The sequence below is a fragment of the Leucoraja erinacea genome, chromosome 11 (assembly GCF_028641065.1).
Source record: "Leucoraja erinacea ecotype New England chromosome 11, Leri_hhj_1, whole genome shotgun sequence".
NCBI classification, from domain to species: domain Eukaryota; kingdom Metazoa; phylum Chordata; class Chondrichthyes; order Rajiformes; family Rajidae; genus Leucoraja; species Leucoraja erinaceus.
In genome coordinates this window covers 3,780,802-3,787,059 of record NC_073387.1, presented here as the reverse complement: position 1 = coordinate 3,787,059, position 6,258 = coordinate 3,780,802, and positions in this window count along the sequence as shown.

The following is a 6,258-nucleotide window of genomic DNA, read 5'->3' as shown; positions in this document are numbered from 1 at the left end:
TACCAGCCTGCAATATGGAGGACTGTGTTTCAGCACTGTGAATAGTGCCGAAAGTGCATTGTCAAGTTATTAATGGCAAGAAACAGTAAGACAGTCTGTGGGATCACATCCTCTGGCAGTTAAAAAATTTTAGAGGATATGTTAACACCAAGCCACCAAAAAATAAGATACAACTATATTTGGAATGTAAGTGTGGCTTTGATCTTGCTAAGGAATTGGTCGCCGGCTACAGCATTAAATCTGGATAACTAACTAGAAATGGTAATGCTGATAGCGCTAGTCACAGTGCATAAGCTCCAGTTATTGCTAAAAGTAAGACTGGATGGCTTCACTATTGCGGCACGAAGATTGGGGTTTGTGATCCAGGACCGTATTATTAAACAAAATAGGCCAGGATTAGCGGGGCAGGTCATAGAATTGATGGCCTACCCGGAGGACAAATGCCTCTGTATAGTAAAGTACGGTTTTGTTATACAGTAAAGAAAAAAGGCTATCAGAGTCAAGGAATTGGCGTTTAATCAGCTATAAGATACTGTACCATAGAGTGTAACTCAGACCATTTCGCGGTGGCTGAAATATGGGATATGATAGGCGGGAGTGGACAATAACATATTTAATTCTCACCCCACCAGGGCTGCAGCTACATCTGCAGCAAAACGCCTTGATGTATCCATGGACCAAATCCTCAGGATTGCAGGATGGTTGTTGGAGAAAACGTTTTAGAAATGTTAACAAACCAGTTATGGGAACGTTTTTTCGGGGAACAATTTTAAGTTCTGTATGATAATTTATCCCTGAAGAATACAGGGTTATGATTTGAATTAATTCGATATTATTTATCATTTCCATTAAATAATTGGTATGAATGCTTTGAATATAATTAACAATTTCTCTCTAACTACCAAGGCAGTTGTGAAGCATGGACTCGTTTCCACGGCATGAGGTCACAGAGCTTTGAAATCTTCATGGAGTCCCTCACGTGACTCCGAAGTAAAATAGTAAGATTAAACGAGAACTTACCAGTTTGAAGTTTGATCTGTATTTTATGAGGAGGAACGTTGAGGGAATACATGCCCTCCGCTCCCACCCTCATAGGGTCATATCTTAAACTGGTATCTCTTTAATAATCTTGCTATTTTAGGTCAATATAGGGTATCTGTGACCTCACACCGCTGCTTTGAAGGATGACACGCATGCGCTGTAAGCGGGCTTCTTCATGTATTCCCTCAACGTTCCTCCTCATAAAATACAGATCAAACTTCAAACTGGTAAGTTCTCGTTTAATCTTACTATTTTGCTGAACGCTTGTACTAGGTTTGCCAAGGCCTAATGGATCTCCTGTTGTTTACCATTTTCACTCCCTTTCCAATTCCCATACTGACCTTTCTGTCCACGGCCTTCTCCTTTGCCAGAGAGAGTCCACACACAAACTGGAGGAAGTGTACCTCATATTCCTCTTTAGTAGCTTGTAAGCCAATGGTATAACCTCTCCATGTTCTCCAGGAATGCTGCCTGAACTCAGTTATTCCAACACGTGAATTTTTTGTGACCCAGTATCTACAGTTCCTTGTTTTCACAAAAGAAAATTAGGATTTTTATTGTGTATTGCGCCCCTGTGTCCTATCTGGACTCGTACAAGTTTCTCCCCTCCCCCTCCACCTACATTCATAGAAACAAAGAAACATAGAAAATAGGTGCAGGAGTAGGCCATTCGGCCCTTCGAGCCTGCACCGCCATTCGATATGATCATGGCTGACCATCCAACTCAGTATCCCATCCCTGCCTTCTCTCCATACCCCCTGATCCCTTTAGCCACAACAGCCACATCTAACTCCCTCTTAAATATAGCCAGTGAACTGGCCTCAACTACCTTCTGTGGCAGAGAATTCCACAGATTCACCACTCTCTGTGTAAAAAATGATTTTCTCATCTCGGTCCTAAAAGACTTCCCCCTTATCCTTAAACTGTGACCCCTAGTTCTGGACTTCCCCAACATTGGGAATAATCTTCCTGCATCTAGCCTGTCCAACCCCTTAAGAATTCTGTAAGTTTCTATGAGATCCCCCCCTCAATCTTCTGAATTCCAGCGTGTACATTCCTTCCTCTAAGTTCACAATGCACAACTCTTCAATCCTTTTGTCTGACCTCTTCTGCGTTTTCATCTGCAATCTTTGTCCAATCATCTTCCTACCAAATAACCCTCCACACCTGCATCAGAATTTTTCCTGCCAGGCTTGGACATGCCTCTCCTCTCTTCCAACTTTCTTTCCCCCCCCACAATAAGTCTGAAGAAGGATCCCGACCTGAAATGGTGTCTATCCATGTTCTCCCGAGATGCTGCCTGATCCACTGAGCTACTCCAGCACTCTTTTATAAAGCAGCATCTGCAGTTTCTTGTTTTTCTACAAGGATTTTTATTTATCTTTTACCTATTATACTTCAGTTTGACTTCATTATATTTATATACACTATTACCTGAACTGTTTGGATAGCATGTAAAACACAACTTTTCACTGTACCTTGGTATACGTGACCATAATAAACCTAATCCTAAAACTAAATCTAAAGACCAACACATTGACACCGTAGCCATGCAGCTTTAAGGGCCTGTCCTACTTATGTGTCCTTGGTATGCAAGTTTCACGACCTCGTGGTCGCGTTGAGGTGCACGGGCATCGTGTGGCCACGCTGGGCCGGTCCCACTGAGAAGCGCGGAGGGTTATGTAGTTGAGCGCGACATCGCGCGGGGCTCCAAAATGTTTATAGCGAACGAAATCTTCGCGCGCCAACGGCCTGTCGCGTAACTGACGGCCAAAGTGGGACAGGTCCAAGACCCTGGCGCGACGCATCGTCTCACCTCCAACAGCAGCAGAAGCAGGCAAACGATTGTCGAACTCAACCTGGGGCTCATGGCTGTTGCGGTCCGGGTCCACCCCACTCCTACTCCCAGAGCGGGGCCAAGAAAATTGAAGATGGACACAAAATGCAGGAATAACTCAGAGGGGCCGGCAGCATCTCTGGAGAGAAGCAATGGGTGACGTTTTGGGTCAAGCTCCTTCTTTCAGACTGTCTCGAACCTCTCCAGAGATGCTGCCAGTCCCGCTGAGTTACTCCAGCATTTTGTGTCCATCTTCAAATGACGTCACGTGCTCCAGACGGCTGTGCGGGCGCATGAAATCGTGCACGACCTTCGCAGGACTGTCATGCCTCAACACGACCATGACGTTGCGTAATTAGCGTGCCAAGGACACGTAAGTGGGACAGGGGCTTCAGTTTCCTGCATTGGATCATGTAAGTCTGAGGATTGCATGTTCTCACCATTTTTGCTCCAGATATTCGTGTTTCCCCTCACATTCCAAAGATATGTTGGTAGGTTAATCAGCCACCATAGATTACCGAAGATAGATACAAAAAGCTGGAGTAACCCGACGGGTCAGACAGCATTTCTGGAGTAAAGGAATAGTTGACATTTCAGGTTGAGACCCTTTTTCAGACTGAGAGTCAGGGGAAAGGGAAACGAGAGACATAGGATGTGGTGTAGAGAGATATGGAACAAATGAAGAAATGATGTGCAAAAAAAGTAATGATGATAAAGGAAATGGGCCATTGTTAGCCATGTGTTAGGTGAGAATGAGTTACAGTCAATTGAGACTCAACAAGACTACTTGAAGCTGGTACAATTTGGGAGGGGGTGGGATGGAGAGAGAGAGGGTACCCCTTTGCAGTGGTTAGAAGAGGAAAGACTAAAGGGCAGATCTGAGACAAGTTAGAAACATAGATATAGAAACATAGAAAAAAGGTGCAGGAGTAGGCCATTCGGCCCTTCGAGCCTGCACCGCCATTCAATATGATCATGGCTGATCATCCAACTCAGTATCCTGTACCTGCCTTCTCTCCATACCCCCTGATCCCTTTAGCCACAAGAGCCACATCTAACTCCCTGGGGTACAAGGAAATAAGGAGAAAGGATTAGGACTGATGGTATTGTTCTGCTGGGAGCTGGCAAGAACTCAAGAGGCTTAGCAGTAGCGCTGAAGCACAGCTAGTAGCACTGCAGCCACACAGTGCTAGACAGCCAGTTTCAATCCTGACCTCTGGTGTTATATTTGTGTAATTTCCTCATGGTTTTCCCGATAACTTGCCTGGTATCATACAACTAGATCTCGACTTGAAACCAAACCTTTGATTCTTCTCTGTGCAACTGAATATTACATTAGGCAACACAGTTATATCATAAGCCAGAACATTAACTTCAATTTGATTTTTTTAATTTATGATTTACATAATTTACTGCCTTTGAACAAAAGACTATGCTGGTTATTAAGTATTTACATTAAATAGTTCTCAGAAATACAATTGTGGCAGGTCTTTTAAAGGGGCTAGGTCATCCAAGACCTAAACCACAGTCCAGATTTACTATCTGTGGATTTGTCCATTTGCATCTTTTCAGGGTGTAAACAACTCCTTTGCACCCCATAGGCATATAGTGTGGCAGAGCAAGCACTAAATCATGACCAGCATTTTAAAACGGTTTAATAGTTTTAAATAATTTTAAAAAATTTCCACAATAAAGCACAGCACAGGTGCCCTTTAAGGAAGGGGTTTCAGTTCCCCCATTACACCCCATACCTAGCCAAAATGATCAAAGACTTGTCCCACCTCGATCATTCATTCTTCTCCCTGCTCCAGTCCAACAGAAGGTACAGAAAGAAGTTCACAAGATATAGGAGCAGAATTAGGCCCTTTGGCCCATCAAGGCTGCTCCACCATTTGCTCGTGGCTGATCTATTGTTCCCTCTCAACCCCAACCTCCTGCCTTCTCCCTGTAACCTTTGACACCCTTACTAATCAAGGACCTGTCAATCTCCAAATGTTCTTAAAAAAAACTATGCTTTGGCCTCCTCCGTAATCTGTGACAATGAATTCCACAGATTCACCACCCTCTGGCTAAACAAATTCCTCCTCATCTCCATTATAAAGGTACATCCTTTTATTCTGAGGCTGTGCCCTCTGGTCTTAGACTCTACACCACTGGAAATATTCTCTCCACTATCCACTATTTTTAGGTATTTTCTTAATTGGTAGGTTTCAATGAGATCCTCCCTCATCCTTCTAAACTCCAGTGAATACAGGTCCGGGCCCACACTTCTCATACATTAACCCAATCATCCCTAGGATCATTCTTGTAAACCCCCTTTAGATCCTCTCCAACATCAGCACATCCTTCCTCAGATCTGGGATCCAAATCTGCTCACAATACTCCAAATGTGGTCTGACCAATGGCTTCTTCATCCTATCCCCATTTAAAAAGTAGATTGCCTTTATTCCTTCTACCAAAATGCATGACCATGCCCTTTGCTACGCTGTATTCATTTTTCACTTCTTTGCCCACTTCTCCAACTTGTCCATGTCCTTCTGCAGAATCCCTGCTTCCTCAACGCTACGTGTCCCTCCACCTATCTTTGTATCATCCGCAAACCTGGCCACAAAGTCAGCAATTCTATTATCCTGTTAAAGAAAGAACTGCCGATGCTGGAAGAATCGACGATAGATAAAAATGCTGGAGAAACTCAGCAGGTGAGGCAGCATCTATGGAGCAAAGGAATAGGTGACGTTTCGGGTCGAGGCTCCTCTTCGGACTGATGTGGGGGTGGAGGGAGGGGGCGGGAAGAAGAACGGATGATAATTCTATCATCCTGATCATTAACGTCTAAGGTGAAAACATATGACAAAAACTTATCACAGAACACAGCTGGTCACAGGCTGCATGCCGGAAAAGCTCCCCTTTATTCCAACCCTTTGCATTCTGCCAGCCAGCCAATTTTCTATTCATGTTTGCACTTTGCCTCTAATAACATGGTCTGGTGTCTTGTTTAGCAGCCTCACATGCGGCACCTTATCAAAGGCCTTCCGAAGATCCAAGTAAACAATTGACTCTCCTTTGACTCTCCTGCTTCCTCAAAGAATTCCAACAGATTTGTCAGGTAAAATCTTCCCTTTCAAAACCAAAATAGGCTACCTTCGACCTATTTTACCATGTACCTCCAAGCACTCAAAAGTTCTTCCTTAATAATGGACTCTAAAATCTTACCAACAAATGAAGGCAAGCTAACCACCCTGTAATTTTCTTTCTTTTACCTCGCTCCCTTCTTAAACAGTGGAGTTACATTTGCAATTTCCCCCTGTCCATTCCTGTCCCTAGAGATTCTTGAAAGATCACTACTAATGCCTCCATAATCTCCACAGCTACCTCTTTCA